Genomic DNA, 16,955 nt, shown 5'->3' with positions numbered 1-16,955 from the left:
GAGCTGTGTACTGCCTTAAAAATTTTATACTCATTTGCTAAAACTTTTTAACAAGATATCAAGATATATGTTAAAACATAGTCTCTAATTTCTGAGCTGATCCACAATAGGGGATGATAATTCCTCTTGAATTCTTGCTCTAAGGAAAAAACAAATTGAATATAATGATTCTGTATCTTTTCTGCCTGTTTTACTCAAGTTTCAAGTTTAGAAACAAGCAAACAATGGACCAAGTGCCTAATTTGAAGATACAAGAAAACATTTCTCAGCTCTCACTTGGGTTTAGTTTTCCAGAGTGACTAATAAGAAGGTGGTGATTGCTTCATTAGCATGCACTGAACTGAGTGCACAATGTAATTATATATTTCAGTTGTAATTAGGACATTTAATTGATTTGTTTTAACTAAATTAACAGACATGAGGAAAAAAAAACCCCAAAGATTTGTGGCAGATTTTGAAATGTTTTCCACACAGCCAGCTGGGTTCAGCTGAGAAGAAAATATGTGTTTTATTTCTGGATAATGTTAGGAAGATCAAAAATCTTGTTATTGAGAAACACTTAGGAAATAATATTGCATTTCTTCAGCCCTCTCCTTTATAGGCCAAAAATTTACCAGCTGAAATGCACAGCATTCTTATGGATACCTTTGGGGAGAGAAGAAGTGACCAATGACTCCAAGAAGAGATGCTTCCATACATTACTGTGAGAAATAGGGTTAAAATGCACATTTCCTTTCATTGCATTGGCCAGTTGGTAACTCTGCTGCCCAGCTGGACAAATACAGGCATTATTTAGAAACAGCTTCTTCCTCCTTTTTGGTCACCTACTTCCCTCTGATTGTTTTCCTGGTTTTGCAACCTGGCTCCACACTTCTTGATTGTGGCTTCTTCCAGCAAGATGCCTTTTCACTTCCAGTTTCTGGCCTGAACTGCTGAAACAGCAGGAGAGAGCCTCAACACGCAGCACAGCTGATCTGCTGGAAGTAGTACAAAGCCTCTCCCATCCTTTTGTCTTGGAGAAGAGGGGAAAGATTTAAAGTAGAGCTTTAAAAGTCTGTAAGTTGAAATCCAGCTGCATCCAGCCAGATGTTTCATTCACATGGACAACTTAATCCACAGGACCCACGAGGGCACACAAAATTACCCCCAACACTCAGGCTGAGGGGGTTGGAAGCCCCAACTTAGAAAGTGTCTGTGTGTGAAATTCATTTGTTTTTCATTTCTGTTTCCATTGCTCGTGCCCTAGTTTGAATTTTCCCCATTTCAGCACAGCCATGTTGCAAAAATAAATAACAGCCTCCAAATGCATCCCACGGGACTTGTCCCAAGAAAAATGCTGCAAATGAGCGTGGAGACAAGACATGGCCTGGAGGCAGCCGTGGTTTGCTGCTCGTGCATATCTGCAGAAGTTGGCTGAAGAGCAGTTTAGAAACCTCTGGGGTGAGAATGAGGTGGGGCAGCTGAAAGTGTTGTGGTTCCCACATTTCTTCTGCTCTTGCATTTACAGGAATATGTGGAATTGAGTGTGTAGCTGAACACACAGGGAACAGGAGAAAGAAAAACTGAAGGAAAGGCTGAGCTCCCTTCTGGTAAAACCCGTTCTAGCTTTTAGGAACAGCTCATTACCCACTGTTTACAAACAGCAGCAACATCAATCTACAGCACAAATTACTCATAGTGAGAAAAAACAAACAAAGAAAAAGCAATCAAAATCCCCAGGTTGCTACTGACACTAAAAATAGGCAAATTCAGACTGAAAGTCCCATCAGGGCAAACAGCTCCCCTCTGTTCCTGAGTCGAGAGGGACCCTGCACTAAAAAGGGGAAACACAATTTGTCTCCACAATGTTTTTCTTTGAAAATAGGGTTTCATTTGAACTAAACATTTCTTCAGGAACTTGTCAGAAACAATTTAATTTCATTGAGAGCTCTTGAGGCTAAGAGATCCTCTGATAATGTCAATCACTTCATGTCAATATTTTCAGAACGTGCCCTGCATATTTTTATTTCAAGTGATTGTTCCTATTTGCATATTTTTCAGTTCCTTCCAGAAATGTTTAGAATTAAGATTGGAAAATAAGGATAAGATTCATTCATTTGATCCAACGGAAATAATTTAGTTGACACATAATTCCTTTCTATTTTTAATGAAAGAGCAGAATTTATTGCAACCCTGATAACAGACTCAAAACCTATGGAAAAATATTTGCTTTAACAGCAATATATATTACCAGGAAGCCTTGAAATTAATGGTTTGTTCTAAAAACCATTTTATATTAAGTATGTTTGCATTCAGAGTGTTGGCTGGATCATTATGGCTCTGCTTTAGGAATGAAAACAAGTTTTGAAGTAACAGTTTTAATGAAATAATAATTAAGGGGGGTTTTTTTCCAAGCTGTAGCAGAAAGCAGAGCTCCCAAACACCCTTTAAAGTGTGAGATGTTCTGAACTCTGCAGCCAAAGCCATGGGGAACGTGGGGAAAACTCCTCCATGTGCTGTTGATTTGCACAAGGCTTGGTTGGGCTCGACATTTAGGATTTGGCAGAGCCCACGGGGAGCAGGGTGTGCCCAGCCTGGGCAGGGCTGCAGCTGCTTCAGGGAGATGCTGCACATCCCCAGCAGGATCAGCCCAGGATGCGGGTCCTGCCTCTGCCACCCCTTCCCTAGCCTCAAATAAAATCCTATTTTTCAGGCTCTCAGAATGCTCGTTACTATAGCACAACAACAGAATGTACAGAAGCTCAGCATCTTCCAAAAGATGACCTTCATGCGATGTCATATTTCCATTTCCAATAGTAAAATGAGGAGATGGAAACATTTTCTTGTTCCTTGCTCTCTCCCATCAGGTTAGATTATTGTCTATCTCATGCTAGCTGTCAGGAATCCAATCTCCATCTATGTCTGCAACTCAATTATATTATTTTTAGTCTTTATCTATTAGAAAAATATAGCAGAAGAGGGAAGAATTACATATTTGGATCATCAGCACATTAGGATGATTCATAGCAAGGAAAAAGTTGGGCCATTTCATGACCCTTCCTATCGCTTAGTAGCTAAAATTCATAGTCTGTAAAATGTTTTCAATATCTTACATCTTTAAATACAAGTATTTCCTTTCAGAAAGATTTTTTAAAAAAATGTTACATTCGTTGTTTGTTTCTTTACACTCTAAGAAATCCAAATTTTGCATTTTGGTGCCATATTGAAAAAAGAAGAAAAAAAAAAGTCTAAAACCAAAAAGTGAAAGCACATCAGCCCATTTTGCCATTCATTTGTGGTAGAAATGCAAGCTTTTAAAGCACAAATAGTAATCAGAGCTCAACTTTTCACTTTTAATGAGTATAGATTCCACAGCCAAAGAGTGAAATAAGAGAATAGTCCCTTGTGCCCTTTTAGAAGTTTGAAGTTTACAGTCTTTTTCTCTTTTTATTGTAGGAAACCAAGAATCTGTTTATTATCTGTTTATTATAAAGCAAAAACACTTTCAAATGAAATGTCTTTGAATTAGAAAATACTAAACCTCAAGTTAAATTGGGAGAATTTGAGTGCACTGTTGAACTCCTGCCTTCTGTTAGCAGAACACAGGAATTTCTGAAATCTGAAGGGAAATTGCTATAGGAGCAACTGTATTAGTAGTAAATTGCTCATTCCTTAGGAGATATGATATTCCTGAATGTTGGACTCCAGTATTCAGAGGATCAGAAATCATCAGAAATGATCCAACAAATCAGAATGATTTTGTTGGAAAGGACCTTAAATATCATCTCATTGCCCTTTTGCAGGAATATTTTATTTGCTTCAAGCCCTTGGGTTTGGTGTTTCAGGAGGGAAAGGTGCTTGTCCACAAGCAAATTAGTTGTGGCAACTCAGTTTTTGAGGTTTTTGGATAAAGGCTTAATTCATTTTTCAGACAATCCCTTCAGTGGTCAGTTCAGAAAGGTCCCAACACCATGCACAAGGGTTACTGGAAAATACTTAGCATCATCTTGGTTCTGCCCATTTCCAGGGAAGTGTTGAGTCTCACTGGTATTGCAGTGAAATTCTGTCTGCTTTCGAGCCCTTCCTGAAAGTGTCACATTAATCATATCAAGCTATCATATCAAATACTTCAAACTGAGAAAAAAGTGTCTTTCTGGAGAACAGTGAGACTCTGCAGAAAGGCACAAATCTTTGCATTTGAAAGAATGCTGTTAATAACTCACACTCTTCCAAGAAACAAAACACTTCAGTGCCTGCTGGATTTTGTTGTTTAATCAGTGGAGTGTCTGTATGGGTTAAGCTTCCCAGCTAAATTATGATCTGTAATTAAGCTAAGAAATGCCAGCCAAAGTCCCCAGTTTGTGTTGAGGGATACCTGGGATCTGCAGCAGAGGAAGAATACACTTTATGTGGGGCTGGCTCATGGAGTATTTTGCATTTAGCATAAACAGCCTTCTGGCTACATTGTTGTATAGATTCCTAATCTCCTTTAATTCAATTTCCTTTCCTCCTGTAGGCAGCTATAGCACCTTTTGCAGCAGCTGAAGGGCTGTAAATCCTGCACTCAGCTCCTCCTTTCCTGGGGCTGGAGGAGGGCTCAGATCTGGGAGCAGCACAAGGGTTGCTGTGACCCAGGCTGAAGAGTTAATCTCATGAAAACTTGAGCACGGCCTCGACTGAGCTCTGCACTCACTGTGCTGTGGAGCCAGGGCAGGCCCAAGCCAATGAGAGTATTCTGGCATCAACTGCTGGAGGTTACAAGAACCTTATGTATCATTTTATGTATTTTCTTTTCATGTGTCTCTAATCAATTCCAGTGGCGAGGCCTGTGTTTTGGTTCATACAGCCAAGCCAGGCAATGGACTTGGCTCCATTTTCAAACCTCTTGGCTTGCTAAATGTCAGAGCCTGAGCTGGGCTCCTCTTTGTACTCCCATCACATACAACTGGCCCGAGTTATGTGTGTTCCCTGAGAGCACGAGCACGGCCCAGAATACAAATCAAACCTACTTGGGAGCCAAACACAGAGGTCAGCGAAGCAAATATTTGTGTCTCCCCAAACTACCTTTCCTGCCTCCTGGCACAGCCAGCAAGGCCCTGGCTGCACAGCCCTCCTCAGTCCCATGTGCCAAGAGCTGAAAATGAAATAGAGTAATAATACAAAGAGTGTAAATGCATCAACAGTCTCTGATCAAGTTCCCCAGTGACTTACTAGATTCTTGCACCTAAGAGAAAACATAAATTCTCTGGAAGAGGGACGCACTGGAGGTTTTGGGTTTGCTGCTTTTTGCTGATGGTTTCTTCAAAGTGTTCATTATCTTAAATAAAGTGGTGGAGAATAAAGACTGCTGCATACAAAAGTGATCAGTCCACCACGAGGCATTTAAATCCCCAGTACTAGCTAGGAAACACTGAGGCAGCACACAAAATAATATTAAATATATTATCTTTAGAATACTCTTACAGGCTTTGACTGAAGAGACTGACAGATGCAATTTTGCAAGAGTTTTATTGGACTGTGGTCAGAGATGCTGTTCCAGTTGCAGCTGAACTGAGTCAGGAAACTATCAATCTCAAGATGAGCTAGCTCAAAAAAAAAAAAAAAAAGAAAAAGAAAGAAAAAAAGCCCAAACAAATAACCAAGTAAAAAGTACTTAAGCTAAGCTGGGTCCCTCTGTCAGAGCCAGATTTGGGAGTGTCCACAGATGTGGTTATGAGGCTCATGGAAAAGGGTGGTAACCCCTAATGGGGGGCAGTGGATACACAGCTGTGGGCAGGCTGGAGGTGAAAACGTCTTAACCTGGCTCAGCTGCTGCTGGAACAGCCCTGGCTGTGCCCTTATTTACACAACACTGGGATTTCTTAAGAGAGGAATTCTTAGATGGAAGAGCGAGCTGCTGTCCAAGTTCACAGTGGGATGTGCTGCATCCCAAAATCTATCCATAAATATACATCCCCCAAACGTGTGTCTGAAGTGAACATTGAGTCCTTCAGAGCACCAGCACATAATACTGGCTGCAATCCCTCCCATAGCCATGGTGGTTGGAGCACGGGATGTTCCAGAGAGCACATTTTGCTGCAGGAGCCTCAGCTGTAGATCTTGAGCAGAGAGAGGCTTCTATTAAATGCATCTGTACTTGTGTGTGTTTGGTCTGTATCAGATTCTCCTTAGGTTACTTAAACTGCTTCCAGATTAAGCTCTCCTATGCCCCCACTGCTCCATGATATTCTTAACCCTCTCCTGCCCTGCCACCCATCCATCAGGACGAGCCCTGAGCCCAGCTTGTGCCTGGTGGGAAGGATTAATTGTTACGTGTTACCCGGGCTGCAGAGGAGGCTCCAGCAGCCTCTCCAAACACGGGAGGGACGCAGGGCTGTGCTCTGCTAAAGGTCACGGTGAGCTCACGCCACAGAAGGGCTTTTGGGCAGGACCCTCACTGGGTGGAGGGAGCTGCCTGAGTGTTCCAGGCTGGCCTGGCGGGAGGGGAAAGCCTGACCACACCAAAGGGATGAGGGGTGTGGGGAGAAATTGGATATGAGGGCTCCAAGCCTTGGGTTGGTCTAGATTTGATGAAAAGAGATGGAAAGATGTGGTTTACCACATGTAATACCTTTGTTTCAATTTGTGCCCCCAGAGCAGCTGAGAAGCTGTGACGGGATAATGACGACACCAACTGTGCTTTATCCTTTAGGGGCCTTTTGTCCCATGCACTCTCAGCCTCTGCTGCACTGCAGGATCCCAGTGTCTGTGGTTGTGTGGATCATAGAGACCCTGTAGCAATCAGCCCTGGCCCACTCCTGAGAGTCCCAAACAGGAGGGGGCTGCCTGCCAGGCCCTGGGTCTGCCACATGGAGCTCCAGGCTTGGCTGAGTTCTGCTGTGTCCAGGAGAAGGTGGAAGGGAAAATTCAGCATCACACTGCCCAGCTGTCCTTCAGGCATCTCCCTTTGGCTGCTGAGCTGCATTCAGCACCCTTCAGGAAGGAAGCTGGGCAGCACTGGGACAGTATCTTCAGGTGCAGCCATTGGCATTGTGTCCAGAGCTCAGCAGGTCTCTACATTTTACAACATTTGGCATCTGTGCAGTCTTATAAGCCTACATCCCCTCCATGGTGCAGTGGTCCTCTGGTATCCTCCTCATGTTTAGGAAAGGGCAGTCTGTCTGTGAGACAAAAATCTGGGAGTCTCCAAGTTTATTTTTTACTGGTATGAACCTCCGTGGCATCAATTACTTTTTCAGAAGGAGTGTTTCACACTGCTGGAATGTGTCTCAGGAGAAGAGTGAAAATCAGATTCAAATTTTATATTCGCCCAAAGTTTTGAAGATGAAGGTTGTGGATTTAGGGTTGGTCTGGTACTGAAGATCATGGATGCCCTGTGGAAGACCTCACTCTTCCTGCCCTCTTAGCCCCAGCAGTCTGGGATTTTGTGCTCACCCAGCACAAAGTGCAGGTGCGTTTTTTAATAAATAATCCCAGATAGTTTTGGTGATTCTTAGAAAAACGTGTGTCCTTCAAACCTGCTGCACTACAGGACTTCCCTGGCACTGCTGGGCAGGAACAGGGACCAGAGCCTGCAAGGCCAGAGAGTGAATCACCCTGCTCCTGCTCCGGGGCTGTGGGACCTGCTGGACCCCGTGCTTGGGAAAAGCAAACTATCAGGATAAAGCAGAGGCAGTTTCTTTTCTCTGCAGGGTGTCAAACGTATGTAGTTCTTGGCAGAAGTTTTCCCAGTGACCTTAGCCTAGTGATATAAATTTTAATTGCAACTTTAAATGACGCTGGGACCAGATGGGCGAAGACTAAAGGAACACTGTTAGCTCTGCCCACCCCCTCTCTGTCAGAGCTTTGCTTGGAGAGTGTGGAGAAAGGCTTTGGGAGAGGCCTTAGGTCAGGAGCACTTGGTTTAGGGGTAGCAGCAGAGCAGGAATACATGTTATTCCCATCACTTTGTTTGTATGTGGTTGAGAAAATGGCCTCAAGTTGCATCAGGGGAGGTTTAGATTGGATATTAGGAAAAGTTTCTTCGCTTTTAGTGTGGTCAGGCATTGGAACAGGCTGGCCAGGGATGTGGTGGAATCAACATCCCTGGAAATGTTCAAAAAACATGGGGATGTGGCATTTGGGGACATGGTCTAGTGGTGCTGGGTTAATGGTTGGACTTGATGATCTTAGAGAGCTTTCCCAACCTCAGTGGCTCCGTGATCCTGTGCCCAGCTCCAGCGCTGGGGCTGAGGGACGTGTTTGCCACTGCCCCAAAGGACAAACTGGGCTGTTCTGCCATGCCACAATGCCATTTTCCAGAGACACAGGAGAGGCCCTCTCCGTGCTGGTTAGCTGCTTTCTGGGAGTAGCTGCTTCCAAGGAAAATGAAAGATTAGGAGCTCTGGGAGAAGTTGTGGAGCATCTAACGGGGTGGCGAGCAATTAATCCATGGCATGGCTCTCCCTTTGTTAGCATTTGTGAGGCAGGAGGCTTTCCTATCCAATGGCACGTTTTGAAGGAATGAGTAGTTTTTATTTCATACCTAAAATTTAATGGTGGTTGTAGCTAATTTCACACAGCAAATTAGACAAAATACTTGAGCTACTTCCACTGTCTGAACTCAACAACAAATGGAAATAGCTTTAGGAGGGTAACTTGAGAGGGTTAAATGTGTCTCACCGGTGCACTCAGTTTGACAGGCTGATGCACTTTGTCTAGATGATAGATATGAAAAACTAATATCTCAGTTTTCAGAGGGGGTTCTGAAACCTGAAATCAAAACCAGATGTGCAGCAAAAAAGAGCAGCGTATATTACAAAGTGTTGTGAAATAGCCCAAGGGAGGCAAGTAAGCAAAAACAGCCCTGTTCCTTAGCAACCTGCAAAACAAAACAAGTAACAGCTTGGTTGGCATCTGACGGGGCAGGTTTTGGTCTTTGCAGTGGAAAAGAAGACTGGAGAAAATGTGGAATAATTCTGGAATTTTTAGTGACCCGGAAACACCTCTGTTTTCACCAGGCTGGGTACCTGATTTCTCTCCCTCCCTGGACCTCCTGCCTGTAAATGCACAGCAGCTGAGAAATGTGGGTCAGCTCTTCTTGTCTTCCTGTCCTGCTGTGGATCATGGGTTTCCCCTTCCTCCCTGCTTTCCCTCTTTCTAAAGTCAATCACACCCATGGAAAGCGGGTGCAAAATGGAAATATCAGCTACCAAATCAGAATTTTGAAGGTTTGGCACAGCTCTAAATCATGGAATCCCTGAATGGTTTGGGTTGGAAGGGGCCTTAAAGCTCATCCAGTTCCAAACCCATGCCATGGGTAGGGATAGTGGGATAGTTGCCTTTTGGGCAACCTTCTACTAGACCAGGTTGCCCAAATGTGGAGGAATATGGGATATGTGTGTAGGACTGGAAAGAACTGTTCAGTAAGTAAAAAGTTAAATACATAATTAACAATTTATAAAAGAGCATTTAAATCAGTTTCTGGAAATGGTGCTCCTTTTTTACTTTGAGTTCATTTGGTTCTTACTTAAACTAGTGCATTCTCTCAGCCCCACAAATGAAAAATTCAGAGCTCTCATCCCAAAATGTTCTTAGCTACATTTTAAAATTCAGTTCTGAAAGCAAGAGAAGCCTTTGCTCACTTGAATGGGTGTGATGATGTTCACTGGAAAGCCCTACTGGCACAGTTGCCTCCATCTAGAGAGTGGGAAATTCATCCCTCTGAGCAGCAGCTGGGCTGCCAGATGTGTGATGGCATTGGGCTTCCACCTTGAACCTGTCCATGTGGGGAACAACCTTATTCTGCACTACAGTGTCCATCATAGCCAATTGCCAAGACAGATCTACTGGCACTGCAGCCTGGGCCAATTCTTTCTGAGAAAATCCTGCTTCGTGTAGGAAGTCATGGGGTGTTCCTGTAACCAGCCCGACTCCGGGACCGACGGCTGGAAGCGAAACCACAGCGTGCCCTGAGGTTTGTAATCAAACTGTGAGAGGTTGTCTTTGTGATGGAGAGGGAAGGTGGGTGGATTTGGCTTGTCTCAGTTATTTTTAGAGAGGTGGAAGCTTCCAGGCAGCCAGGTTTCATGCTTTGAGGGTTTTGTTTGGTTTGGTTTGTTGGGGTTTTAAAATTTAGTTTTAATTTTAACAGAATAAATTTCTTCTTGAAAATGCTGTTTTGGCACCAAAATCAGAACTTTGGGGGAAGTTGATCTTGATGAAGTTTTCAACGGAAACACTGATACTACTTGAGATTGAGAAAGCAACTTTCATTTTGACTCCATGTTTCAGAATTCAACTCTTTTCAGCTTCTAAAAATTACTACGATATTAAACATTAATTATAGATATGAATGGTTTGACATTATCAGACAGAACTTCTTAATGAACTAATTTTGATCCTTTCACTAAAAATAACTCAGAGTTTCCATCCTGCAAAATATTTGATTATTTTCCTTTTCTCTCTGGTTACAAGAAAAGCCTACAAGAAAGATGGAGACAGTGTATTTGCTAGAGCTTTGTAATGGCAGGACAAGGGGGAATGGCTTCCCACTGACAGGGTTGGATGGGATTTTGGGGAAAAAATCCTTCCCTGTGAGGGTGGGGAGGCCCGGGCACAGGGTGCCCAGAGAAGCTGTGGCTGCCCCATCCCTGAAAGTGCCCAAGGCCAGGTTGGACAGGAAGTCTGACTTCCAAGTGGAAGCTGTCCCCTGATGATTTTGGAGGTTTTCTGACTCCATGTTTACCAGTCTACTTGTTTTGCTGATTGCATCCACACTCAAAGTAAGGAGAGCAGTAAAAGCTGTAAGTGCAACCCAGGTCAAACGTGGCCACTCAGGCAGTGCAGGTGCTGCTGCTGTACATTCCTTTTTCTAACTGTGGAGACAAATGTGGGCATGTGAACCATTACCAGGGCCTGAGATCCACAGTGTTTAATAACTTAAAACAGTTCTTTTCAAATGGCAAAGGCTTTTACATTGACTTACATTGGCCAACAGAGTCCATTAGTGTCTGAGTAAGTGGTAATTAGTGGTAGGAGTTGCAGTCATTAGTGTGTCTTACCCCTCTCTGTAAATCACAGCTGGCAACTGTGGGATTCTTCAGCAGCACGTGGGGCAAGAAGGACAGGGCTCCATGGGAACGTTTGGGAAGTGGCTGTTCCTGGTGGACTTTTTGCAGGGTTGGAATTGAGGAACCCATCTGTGGTGAGCAGCTCATTACAGAAAATGTGTTTTGAGGAACTAGGAAACTTCAGAAGAGGGAATGCTTGGGGGGAGATGGCAAATCTAGAAGTTATGGGATATCCATGGCTCTTCTTTGGTGTCCAAGATGCTCTGAATTCACTGCAACCTTGCCTGTCTAATAATCAATTTTCTCTCAAGGCAGCTTTGTCTAAACAAAACATTAACATGCACATTTTATACAACGGGACCCTGTAATATTTGTAACTAAGTCATCAAAAATCAGGCAAGGAGATGCTCAAGGCTGTTGTGCATTGGTTGTGCTCTTGCCACTCCTATTTGAGTAGAAGATTTTTCAGAGTGGAAGGCTTAAATATGTGGTGATTGGTTTTCTTATCCTGCTTTCGAAAACAAAATATTTCTGTCCTTAAAAACCCTGTTCAAGGGATGGCAATTCCAGGCACTCTGTGATGCCAGTAACTGCCTGCACTTCATTCTGGAGAACTTCAGCATCTTTGGTGATACAGCGCTATCACTGATCCTTCCAAGAAAGATGAGCCAAGAGATAACCAGCCCTCGTGACTCACTGCACCATTATTTATCAGATTAAACTCCCCAGAGCCGGGTTTGGTGCTTCTCATACCTGTCCCTTCTGTGAGAATGCACAGAGATGGACAGATGAGAAACTTGCAGTCACTTTGCAGCTGTGTTTTGTCACAGGATGAAAGTGTGCGAGATGCAGATCAGATTCAGCTGCTGAAAAACAAACTGAAACAAAGAGTCTCACAAAGAGGAGGGCTGCAGCCAGAGTTCATAAAAGGGCTCTATATGCTTTCCCTTGCAATAAGCCTTTATTCTCCCTGGCTGGCCCTTTTAGTAATGGTAAGAGAAAAACTGACATCTCTTTTCAATGGGAAAGAAGAACATTTATTTTATTCCTAACGGTTTTAACAAACCCCTCCATGATGAATTATATATTTATTGTAACTGCATGCTCCAGAGCCACTAATTCCTGCAGTCTCTTTCCAGCTGAAAGCTCCAATGAAAGACTTCCCCAGACAAAGGCCAGAGGATTTGAGCCACGGGTTTTGTAGTTAGGTTAATTCAGTTACTCTGGATTCTCTGGAGTGGAGATTTCACAGGCCAGTTGAGTTAAGAGTATTGTAAATGTAGTTATAAAATATTTTAAAAATAGTAATTGTGGGGCCATGCGCCTCAGCTTCCACTAGCTTCCTTCCTTGACTTTTATTTTCTCAGTCCTCCCCCCAGATATGGCTTATCCTCTCTTTCAGTCTCCTTTCTTCACACAGCACTGGAAATTACATCTGAAAATGCAGCCATGAAAGATTCTGAGGATAAATGTACATGTCCATGGAGGATAGGAGGAAAACAGGCTTCCAGCTGTGAGCAAGGAGCCTGACTCCAGCTGATCTAGTCTTGTTTTGTGCTGGGAAAGAAGACCTCATAAATAAAATTTCACTGGAGAAGGACCTGACACTCTTCTGCGGCTAATGGAAACATCTTACAAGACTCTGAATATAGGCCAAGTATGTGGGTCAGTAGAGAAACTACTATTTATATTTGGACCTGCCTATGAATACAGTAAAACATCCAGCTGTTGAAAACACTAGGAGAAGTTGCAGGAAAGATTTTTTTTTTTTAGGTATAAAATGCCAAAGACTTTGTCAGGTGATGTTGCTGTTAGAACTGCAACTTTCCTTTCATCCCTCTGTGAATTCAGTGGGCAGCTTCTTGAAAGAAGAAGCTTTGGCAAGGTTATCTTCAATCTGGTGAGTCAAAAGGATCTCCCTGAGTGAAAATCGTGCTAAGCCATAGCACAAAACTGAGATGGGAAATAACAGACACCAAAAGTGAATATTGCTGTGGAGATTTAAATATTTCTATTGACTTTTGAATTGTAAGAATTATCTCTCTCTGCGTGCTGGCTTGTCAAATCCACTTCTGTTTGGGAAAGTTCCCAAATGTAGGTTAGAGAATCTCAAGAATTTTCTGAGTTTGACCATGAGTGCTGCAGGTGAGATGTGGCCACTGCAAACCCAGAGATTTTGAAAGGCTGAGTTCCCTACCCACACAACATTCATTGTACATTATTCTAGCCTTGTAAAGAACATCTGTTGTGGAATTTAGGATGTGAGGCATCCCTTATAAAAAGGGAGAAGGGGGAAGAGGTTGCAGGAGTCACTGATGCTGTGAAAAGGGTGATCATTATAATTTCACAATGAGTGTTTTGGGAACTCTAGGGCTGAGCTCCATTTTGGAACAGGTTCATCAGTGGGAGTTTTCTGTTGGTGGGGTGTACTTGGATTTCCATCAGAGCTGAGGGGTCTTTCTCGTTCCTTATTATAAAAATGTATCACAATCTGTTCTCCACTACATCCACTGATGGAGGACAAAGGCTGTTCCAGCCAAGCTGGGCTGTAAGTTTATGTGGGTTTTTTTTCTCTAAGTTCTTCTATGATACAAATCTATAAGAAAACAGCCAGTGTGTAATTCTACACTTATAGAAAATGACTTCTTTTTCCCCATAAATGCAATTTAGACAGTAATTTGAGTTAGCAAATCTTAGAAGGTGCAGCTGGAGAGGGAAGCAGAGTGCCCTGTAGAAGGGTGTAGTTGAGTAAAAAAAAGGTTCTCCAGAGAACACAGGGGCCTGGAAGGGGAGAAGTTGGATGTGAAACCTTCCAGAAAAGGCCAGGGGGCATGTTTATTGCAGTCTTTAGCAGCCTGTATTGCACTGGTGGCTGGAGCTCCTGCTGATGAGCCAAATTTTGCTCCCTACCTCCTGAGCTTAATATGTAACTTACCTGTACCTGTAGCTGTGCAGGTGTGACCTGGTGGGGTGTATGAGGGGACAACTGAAAGCAGAGTTAAATTCCTAGTATTTAGATATTAGATCTATCTGAAACTCTTGGAGATCTGCAAATAAACCCTTCCTGGGATGTTAGAAACAGAGGAAATGATGTGCAGGAGAGGTCAGGCCACCAGAGCAATCTGACAGGGTGAGAGCAAGGTCCCAGCCAGGAAGTCCCAGTCTGCTCGCAGCCTCAGTGCACCCCATATTTCATCCTGCCCCGGGGAAGTGGAAGTAATGATTTCATAATCCCTTGTCATGGGGTTGGGCACACTGCAGGTCATGTGGACAAAGCCATTTGTTCAAGTAGCTTGACCAGAGGACTCCTCAAAAGCTGCTGAAATCTCACGGCCTCTCATTCCTCAAAGGAGTAAAGTCTTGCATCCAAACTAAACAAGGATGGCTCCTTCCCCTCTGAGTCTTGAGTGCTGACCAAGACCTGCCTCCCTCTTCCCAATGGGGTCTTTTGTAGCTGAGAGATTTTGCTGCTTTTTCCACAGCATCCTTTAGGCAGAATAGGCCAAGATGAACTCAAAAGTCATCCTTCAGTCTGAAAATTTTCAATTATCGCAGCTTGTCAAACCTTTGAAAAGCAGAAACATCAATAATATTTGGTGTTTTGGCGGTTTGGCCCAGTCCCTCACTGCTGGTGTTGTAGTTGGTGTGTCGCTGTCAGTATTTTGTACTGAACTATCTAACAGCTGTCTTGGCTTCCTTCCCCACTAAAACAACTGCTGCTTCACAAAGAACACAGATAATTTTGTCTTCCTTGATATTAACAGATCAAGAGAGGCCTTTGCCAATAAAAACTCATCTTTTATTTTTGCAGTCTGAGAGAGATCTTTAGTAGAATTTGTTGTTCTCTTTCATTCTGTACTTGGAGACCAGTTGGCATCTAATCTTTTCATTTCAAGTGATGCTGAGTGGGTGGGACATCCAGGAGGGGGATGAAAACTCTCACAAAAGAATCCCAAGTTAAAAGGATTTTAACCCAAAGGCAAAACAAAAAACCCTGCACAAGGCACCGAAATGAAAGGGCTTGTTTAAAGGCAGAACAGTGACAGCACAGTGTTGGTCTGGGCTTTAAAAGGCAGTGAAATGTGAGATGCTGCCCTGGGATCAGTGTTCACCTCCCTCCACAGCCTGTGTGGAAAGGGGAATGGCATCAAACACCAAGGGAAAAACGCTGCTGCTCCTGCTCTGGGAGGCAGAGCTGGAGCAGGGGGTGCAGCCCCCACAGCAGGACATCTCCCCCTGCCCTACAGAGCCCTCTGTGTGCTGCCAGACATGCTCACCACACAGCTGTTCATGGAAACCTGGAATAATGGTAGTAGGTTGAAGGAAAGCTTTATATTTGAGTTAATTTTGGGATCTAAAATAGAAACATTCTGGGGGGTTTAATGCCATTAACAGCAAATTCTGGAGGATGAGCCCTCCAGAATGGCCATGGGGATTTTAGATGGTGAATATCCCTGTGATAAAGAGATGACTTGGGTCCTCTCAATTATCTGCTGAGCACCTTACAGACCCCATTTGTGAGAGTTGCTCAGTCTCCAGGGAATAAAACCGAATTTGAGGTCAGTGAAGTAAGAATTTCACACAAACCAGTGCAGGTTTAGAATTCCAAATTCAGGGCTTAGCCTTTCATACATCCCCATGCCTTGTCATACATACATACATACATACACACCACTGGTATATTCAGCTGTAAAATTTACCTCTTGGCAGAGTTGCTTAGAGATTATTACTTGCCAGTTATCTTCTTGCAATCATGGTGGCAAAAAGGTAGCACAGTAATGAGGGGAGTCTGCTGGTTTCAGAGCAGCTAGGTAGGTAAACAGTAATGCTTCTCACTCCCACATACTATGAGTAATTTGTTTTTTAAGAACTGAAATTGACCCCAAATCAGAGCATCTGTACCACACTAATGCTTTGTTGAAGAAACTGAAGGTTCATCATTTGAATTTTCTGTAAAATGTAATAAGATGGAATTAAGTGGGGAAAGGATCTTATGTGAAAGATGTAAAAGGTTATTTTTAAGGGATTGCCAGAGGGCACCTGGACAGTATTACCTGCTGCCTTCCTGGACTGTATTACCTACTTGTATGTGTATAATACGTTATTTCTTTACACCTGGTGTTATTTTTGCGTGCCTGGTTAAGATGCCTGCCTGTCACATTAATGTTTATTTAATGACCAGTGCTGGGTAGCAAATGAGCAACATGCAGATTGTGTGATGTAATCTGTGTGAGGAGCAGTGTGTGTTAACTGAGTGTGCTGGTCACCAGCAGGTCACCCCTGCCTGCAGATACCACACAAAGGTTGTCCAGAGAAGCTGTGGCTGCCCCTGGATCTCTGGAAGTGTTCAAGGAGAGGCTGGACAGGCCTGTGATGCCTTGTGCAGGCTGCCCTAGAACAGAGGCTGGACAGAGTTCCAGAATAAAGCAGGGATTTATTGGAAGGATCTCCTCCATGGATCCACCTTGGGCAGCACCAGAGCCCAGCCAGGGCTGCACCCAAGATGAACCAAAATGGCCCCAAAATGCACAAGGGGCACGGGCTCTGTCCCTGGGATCAGTTCTGCTCCATTTGCACCTTGCAGTTCATTGTCCCATCCCAGCTTTAGCCCAGGCAGTCCCACCCTGCTTGTTTTTCTCTCTCTCAGCCCACGGTGCTTGTGCTCCTGGGCTGAGATTTGGATCATTTGTCCTTGGTGCCCAGCTGGAGCAGGAATTGTTTTGTCTCCCTGCTCTGTGCACAGAGCTCACCATCCCCTCCTGTGAAGCTCAGAATTACACACTAAAGCAGCACAGAATGTGAAACATAGAAAAGCTGAAACCTGAGGCATCACTTGGAGCAACCTGGGATAGTGGAAGGAGCCCATGCCCATGGAATGTGATGAGCTTTGAGGTCTCTTCCCACCCAAACCAGTCTGGGATTCTG

The sequence above is a fragment of the Zonotrichia albicollis genome, chromosome 8, assembly GCF_047830755.1.
Source record: "Zonotrichia albicollis isolate bZonAlb1 chromosome 8, bZonAlb1.hap1, whole genome shotgun sequence".
Classification (NCBI taxonomy): domain Eukaryota; kingdom Metazoa; phylum Chordata; class Aves; order Passeriformes; family Passerellidae; genus Zonotrichia; species Zonotrichia albicollis.
This window is presented reverse-complemented; position numbering follows the sequence as displayed.